This window comes from Arachis stenosperma, chromosome 7 (genome assembly GCF_014773155.1).
Source record: "Arachis stenosperma cultivar V10309 chromosome 7, arast.V10309.gnm1.PFL2, whole genome shotgun sequence".
Classification (NCBI taxonomy): Eukaryota; Viridiplantae; Streptophyta; class Magnoliopsida; order Fabales; family Fabaceae; genus Arachis; species Arachis stenosperma.
In genome coordinates this window covers 81,661,329-81,668,712 of record NC_080383.1, presented here as the reverse complement: position 1 = coordinate 81,668,712, position 7,384 = coordinate 81,661,329, and positions in this window count along the sequence as shown.

The following is a 7,384-nucleotide window of genomic DNA, read 5'->3' as shown; positions in this document are numbered from 1 at the left end:
TTTAATTGTTTAAAAAGCATTGTAACTTCTTCTAATTTTTCTTCAATATTCATAATTTTAGTGGTGGTTTTACTTTTAAATCTGTTATGTTAATTATGTTTTGAAATTTTTCTTCCTTGGGATTCTCTTTTTCCTTATTTCTTTGAAATTTTATGGATGTTAATATTTCTTCAAGCATATCTACTATAGAATTTAATTGTGGGTTAAAAGTATGATATAGATGTGGGGAATCATTTCTATGATAACATTTTTTAGAAATTCCGTGTGAAAAATAAGTTTTTTCAGGTTTTTGAAGTCCTTCAATAAAACTTATAGTAAAATAAAGATTTTGAGAAAAATCATTTTGTATTGATTTTAAGAATTCGGTGTCATTACAGTTAACATTAGTTAAAATCATTAATTTTTGATCTATTAATTTTGATAACGTAATTATTTCTTCTCTTAAATCTTTTAATTTACTTTTTTCCATTAGGTGACGCTTTTCTTTGTGAAGAGTTACACTTTTAAGTTAAAAGTGTGGCTCTAGCCACCACTAATTACCATAGACATAGCCACCAGAGACTTGGCTTTCTATTTAATCTCCTCAGATATGGCACGTAATGGATTTATTAACCGTTAGGAGAATTAGATGAAAGTATAGATTTTTTTTTTTTATAATATGTGTACATAGTGATCAAGTTAATCATTAAATACTTAGATCAAAGGGGCTTTGATGTGAGGGTTAATGTCGGTTTAAAATTTTTTAATAAAATTTTATTGTAAGTATAGTTTAAATCAATAATTAATTCTTAATTAAAGTTTAATTTTATTTGTCATAGCATAAACTAATAAAAATCGAAAATATTAGATCTCCGATCATCTTTAAAAAGAGTCGCAGTGAGGTATGTATATTATCAGTTATGAGAATTAAAGAGTGAAAATAGCAATTAACAAGAATTTAAATAACAAGAAAGTAAAACAACCAACTAATCAAGTAAAGAAATTTAAATGCTAAAATGACACTTTTAGTAAGGGTTGAGAGTTAAGGGTTCTTATCCTAATTATTGACCACAAATATGGTAATTATGAAAAGTTAATCCCATTTAGTCAATTCTAACATCGAGGATAAGTCAAATAGGCGTAAGTAATTTCAATTCACAAATCTTAGCCAACTCACTAATTAACTTAGTGAAAGACTAACATTAATGGCAGTGACAGACCCAAAAAGTTTTAAGAGTTGGAGTAAAAATATATATTTTAAAATAAATTTTGTTAAAAATTACTAATTATATTAAAAATATAATAGAGATACAAAATTTAAAAAGAGTTAGTGAATATTTTCATTCTTAAACTACTATTTATTATATATAATTTATAAAAAGAATATTTTTTATTTTTAAATTTAAATTTAAAATATTTTAATTAAATTATACATAATTTGCCATTCTAACTAATTTTATTTTTATTTATTTTTATATATATTTAATAATAAAAGATTGAATCAATTGACATGTTAGCACCTATTAATACACTAGCATTTATAATTTGAAACTATAATTGTATATAAATACCATAAAAAAATAAATTGATATATGAAAAATATGTTTATATCAAATAATAAAAATTTAATTTACATTTTTTCTCTTTTTTTTAAATAATTAATTTTTTATACATTTTTTAAATTAATTTTAATATACTGTTAGATTAAAGAATTTATGCATCTATTTAATTATATGTTATAAATAAAAAATAAAATATTTTTTACATTCATCACATAATTAATTATCTAAAATAATAAATATAATCAAATAATTATGTAAAAAAAATATATTTTAATATATTAAAATTAATTTCTATGCTTTTAAGTTTTAAATAATTATTCTACTACTTCCTATAATTTTCAAATATTAATTGCCTCACATTCAATTAGGAAGTTTATTTATTAAAATATTTATGACATAAAATATTTTTTAATCCAAAATAGTTATTATCAGCAAAATTATTTAAGAGATAAAATTAAAAAATATTATATAATTTTAAAATAAAAAATGTTAATTAATAGATAAATACTATTTTATCTTATCTTAACTAATTTTTGAAGACAAAAAAAATACTGATAATTTTATTTATATTTAAAAAATTGAGATTTAGTTTATAATTAATTAGTTAATTAAATTTTAAAAATTATATTATCACTGTTTATTAATTTTTTATTAATTGTATTTACTTATTTTTAATTTTGATATTAAATCAAATTTAACAAAATTAATATTGTTACACGTTAAATTTAATAAAAAATTATTTTTAACATAAATTTTAAAATAAAATTTTGTAGATTTTTGTGGGGCAAAAATATGATTATATTAGAATAAATATATTGATTTATATAAGATTTTTTTTTCTTATACTTAGTGGGGGCAACTGTCCCCCCTCTTCTAAGCTGGTCTGTCCCTGATTAGTGGAAACCAAATCAACTAACAACTCTAAGTCACCAATTAATATTGGACATCAATGACTCAAGGTCACCTAATTCCTCAATTCCAAGTCAAGAGTGTGAAAAACTACACTAAAACTAAAAGAGGAATTTTCACAAACATTTGAAAAGCATAAAATAAAAACATAGTAAAATAACAAGAATTAACAAAATCTACAACTATTAATTGCAAAAAAAAATAATAATAACAACTCAATTAAGCAACAATAAACATTAAAAATACTAAATTGTATTAAAGAAAATCAAAATTTAACAAGAATTCATGAAACATAAAAGTAAAAAATTAGAGAAATAAATAATTAACAATAAGAGAATTAAGATGCTAAAACAAGAAAGTGTAATTAAAACTAAATCAAAGCAAATTCAAAACCTAAATTTATGGAGAAAACTAAATCTAAAACCCTAAATTCTAAAAGAGAAAGCTTCTCTCTCTAAAAAACTATCCTAAAACACGTTCCTAAGCTATCCTAATTGCTTCCCCCTTTCATCCTTCTTGAATTTGGTTTCAAATAATTTTAGAAATGAGTTGAATTGGGTCTGGAAAGCCCTAGAATCGCGACCCACATGTTCACTTAAGTGAACTCACGTCCTTGCAGTAGTTGTTCACACGACTGACCATGTGTACGCATGGTTGCACGAACTTCAAAATGTGCATACACATGCACAAACATGCGTACGCACAACCCTGAAGAGTTCCAAACTCTAATTTTTCATAAATTCTTCACTTTTGCATGTTTTTTCCTTACTTTTTCAATCTATATTTACCTTCTAAACCTGAAATCACTTAACAAACACATTAAGGCATCGATTGGAATTAAAGTGAACTAAATTTAGCAAATTAAGAGAAAAAAAACATGTTTTTAATTTTAAACACAGTTTAGGAAGAATTTACAAGATAAACCATAAAATTGTGATTTATCAGTTTTATATTATTATCTTATATTATCATGTATACTAATAATTAGGCCCAAGGCCCAATAATAAATGAAAACATCCAGAATCTAAAGTGAGTTAATTATTTCATGGGCTTACAGGAATGTCAAGCTTTAACATTCAGTCCATCTTCACAAAGACAAAAGCCAACAATCAATAGATGTCCACCACAAAAAATTCTAACGTTCTCCTAGTTGGACAATATTGATTGGATTTTATTTAATTAAAAAAATACTTTAAAAGTGACTCTCAAATTGAATAACTATAGCCATAAATTGCAATCTGAAAATAATTCACTATAAAACAGATTACTCTAGTTAATAAAACTATTAGTTAAGATCCATAGGCGAATTCTAGACCGTAAAGCGTCTAGCTCCCCCACAATTATAAAACCAATAACTTTGCAACAATAATTAACCGAGTATGCAAGGTGTAGTACATACACAATATAGCATTATAATGACATGAGTATTCATAGTGATCTTTTAAAGCTATTGTGTATTCATTGATAGTTATTGTATCTTGTCAAAAGACAACCAATTTTTCATAAGAAAATCACATGTTTCTTATGAAATATCAGTGTTTTTTCAAGAAAACACCCATATTGAGAAATTGAAATGGTATTGTTCATACCCTGACCCAATAATAAAGGCCCAGGTCCAAACGAAAGGTTTAGTCCAGATGATTAAGCCTTGCTGAGCACCGACCTTCGTACTAAGAAGTCGGTCTTGACTACGATTTGCTCTAAAGAAGTCGGGACGGAGCATAGCTGACAGACAAACACTCATTCAAATAAGTAACTGCCCCTAAAATCTCTCTAACCACTTCATCGAGCCATATCTTAACCTCCCTAAGATAATGGGACGGTTAACACCCTAAGAATATGGCACTACTCCAACGGTGGTTATTGGCTCACACTATAAATACACTGACACCCCTCAGGTATCTCTAAACCCAATACATTCTAAACTTACTCACACCCTTGCTAATTTAAGCATCGGAGTGTCTTTGCAGGTACCACCCCCCATTCACTCACGTACACAAGTCGGAAGGAGGTTCCAGCGTGCGAACACTGCTCGGAGGCTACCATCCGCAGACGATTGGGCCGGCCAAATATAGTCCAGTCTATTAATCTCCGGTTACCCACCGTAACATTGGCGCCGTTGCCGGGGACCCGAGAGATCAGCCACCGATGGCGGACAGATCCCACGAAGAAGGTCATGTGGAGACAGATTCTGAGCAAGAGAATCTGGACACAGGCAATAACGATACGGACTTCACCCTCCACCAGGAAATTGATAATCAACACAGGGAAGGTACCTCCGGAGTAAAAAACCCGAAGGTAAACTCCTCAGAAGGGCGCGAATCAGAAAAAGAGGGACCGTCCCATGTAACCGAACTCATGGGATTAGTCCACAGTCGCCTGGAACAGTTAGAACAAGAACGGGAGCGACAAAAAGAAACCGAAAAGAGCCTAAAAGAGGAGATGGAACGACGAAAAGAGTTAGAGAGAAAACTCTTAAAGTTAGAATCCTCCCTCAAAGGTCGCAACTCTCGTGACGAAAAGGAAGAGCCGCCCTTAGGTGGGGAGGATCCCTTCAGCGAAGACATAATGAGGGCAAAAGTTCCGAGGAACTTCAAAAGTCCTGATATGGACCTCTATGACGGAACCACGGATCCAAAGCATCACCTGAGCAACTTCAAAAGTCGGATGTACCTAGCTGATGCTTCCGACGCTACGCGATGCAAAGCCTTCCCGACCACTCTATCGAAAGCAGCGATGAAGTGGTTCGATAGCCTCCCCCCGAGGTCGGTTACCAGCTTTGAAGACCTCTCAAGGAAGTTTTTAATGAGGTTCTCTATCCAGAAAGACAAAGTGAAACATGCATCGAGCCTCCTGGGAATAAAACAGGAGATCGGAGAATCCTTACGAGCCTATATGGAAAGGTTCAACAAGGCATGTTTGGAGATTCAAGACCTGTCCACCGAGGCAGTAATAATGGGGTTAGTCAATGGACTTAGAGAAGGTCCCTTCTCGCAGTCCATATCCAAAAGACACCCCATCTCCTTGAGTGATGTACAGGAAAGAGCTGAAAAGTACATCAACATGGAGGAAAATGCCAAGCTGAGAGACCTAAGTTGGCGACCTGGGCACCCTCCCTCAATAAAAGAGAGGGAGAGGGAGCCCAAGAAGAAAGAAGAACTCGGTCTCGACAGACCAAGGAAGTACCACTCTTATACTCCCCTAAAAGTTTCAATAGTGGATGTGTACAGAGAAATTTGCAACACTGAAAGGCTGCCACCCCCCAGACCCATCAAAAATAAAAAGGGGGGAAGCCGCAGCGACTACTGTGAGTACCATAAAATATATGGTCACTCCACGAACGATTGTTACGACCTTAAAAATGTGATAAAAAAGTTGGCTAGAGAAGGTCGACTTGACAGATATCTCATAGAAAGGTCGGACGGTCATGGGAAGAGGAAGCGAGATGATATCGACAGAAGAGACCAACCACCGTCGACTCCTGAGAGACATATCCATATGATCTCAGGAGGGTTCGCGGGAGGGGGACTCACAAAATCCTCTCGCAAAAGGCACCTCAAGAGAGTCTACCAAGTCGGAGGAGAGTCATCCGATCTCCCCACCATCTCATTCACTAAAGAAGATGGGCAAGGAATAATCCCTGGACACGATGATCCAGTAGTAATAACTATGATCCTAGCCAATGCCCATCTCCACAGAACCCTAGTAGACCAAGGAAGCTCAGCGGACATCCTTTTTAAGCCCGCTTTTGACAAGCTAGGGTTGGATGAGAAAGAATTAAGAGCCTACCCCGACACCCTATACGGATTAGGGGACACGCCAATAAAACCACTGGGATTTTTGCCCCTCCACACCACTTTTGGAAAAGGGGAAAAATCTAAGACTCTAAGTATAGACTTCATAGTCATTGATATCGGGTCAGCATATAATGCTTTAATCGGCAGAACTACCTTTAATCGACTCGGAGCAGTGGTATCCACTCCCCACCTCTGCATGAAATTCCCGACCTCAGCGGGAATAGCAACGGTAAGGGGAGACCAAAAATTAGCGAGGAAATGCTACAATGAAAGCCTAAATCTGAGAGGGAAGGGCAGAGAAGTTCACACAATAGAGCTCGGTGGTGCAAGGGCCAGAGAAGAGCTGCGACCACAACCGGGAGGAAAAATCGAGGAGATACAGGTCGGCAAAGAGGAAGGGAAGAATACTCACATAGGAGCCAACCTAGGAGAGACCCTAAAACAAGAATTGACTAAGCTCCTAAGAGATAACTCCGACCTCTTCGCCTGGAAAGCCTCTGACATGCCTGGGATAGACCCCGAGCTCATGTCCCACAAGCTCTCGGTTTATCCGGGATCCCGACCGGTACAACAAAGAAGACGCAAGCTCGGCCCAGAACGAGCCCTAATAGTAGAAGAACAAGTGCAGGCACTCCTGGAAGCTGGCTTCATCAGAGAAGTCAAGTACCCAACATGGCTAGCCAATGTAGTGCTAGTCAAAAAACAGAATGGCAAATGGAGAATGTGTGTCGACTACACCGACTTAAATAAGGCATGTCCCAAAGACCCTTATCTACTGCCAAGTATTGACACCCTAGTGGACTCCAGCTCGGGGTATCAATACTTATCATTTATGGACGCCTACTCGGGATATAATCAAATCCCAATGTATGAGCCAGACCAGGTGAAAACATCATTCATCACACCCAGAGCTAATTTCTGCTACGTGGTCATGCCATTCGGATTAAAGAATGCAGGAGCCACATATCAAAGGTTGATGAATAAAGTGTTTTCCCCTCATCTGGGGAGTCTAATGGAAGTATACGTCGACGATATGCTGGTAAAGACCAAGAAAGAAGTCGACCTCTTGTCAGACCTCTCACAAGTCTTTGACACCATAAGGCTGCACGGGATGAGACTAAATCCCGCAAAGTGCGC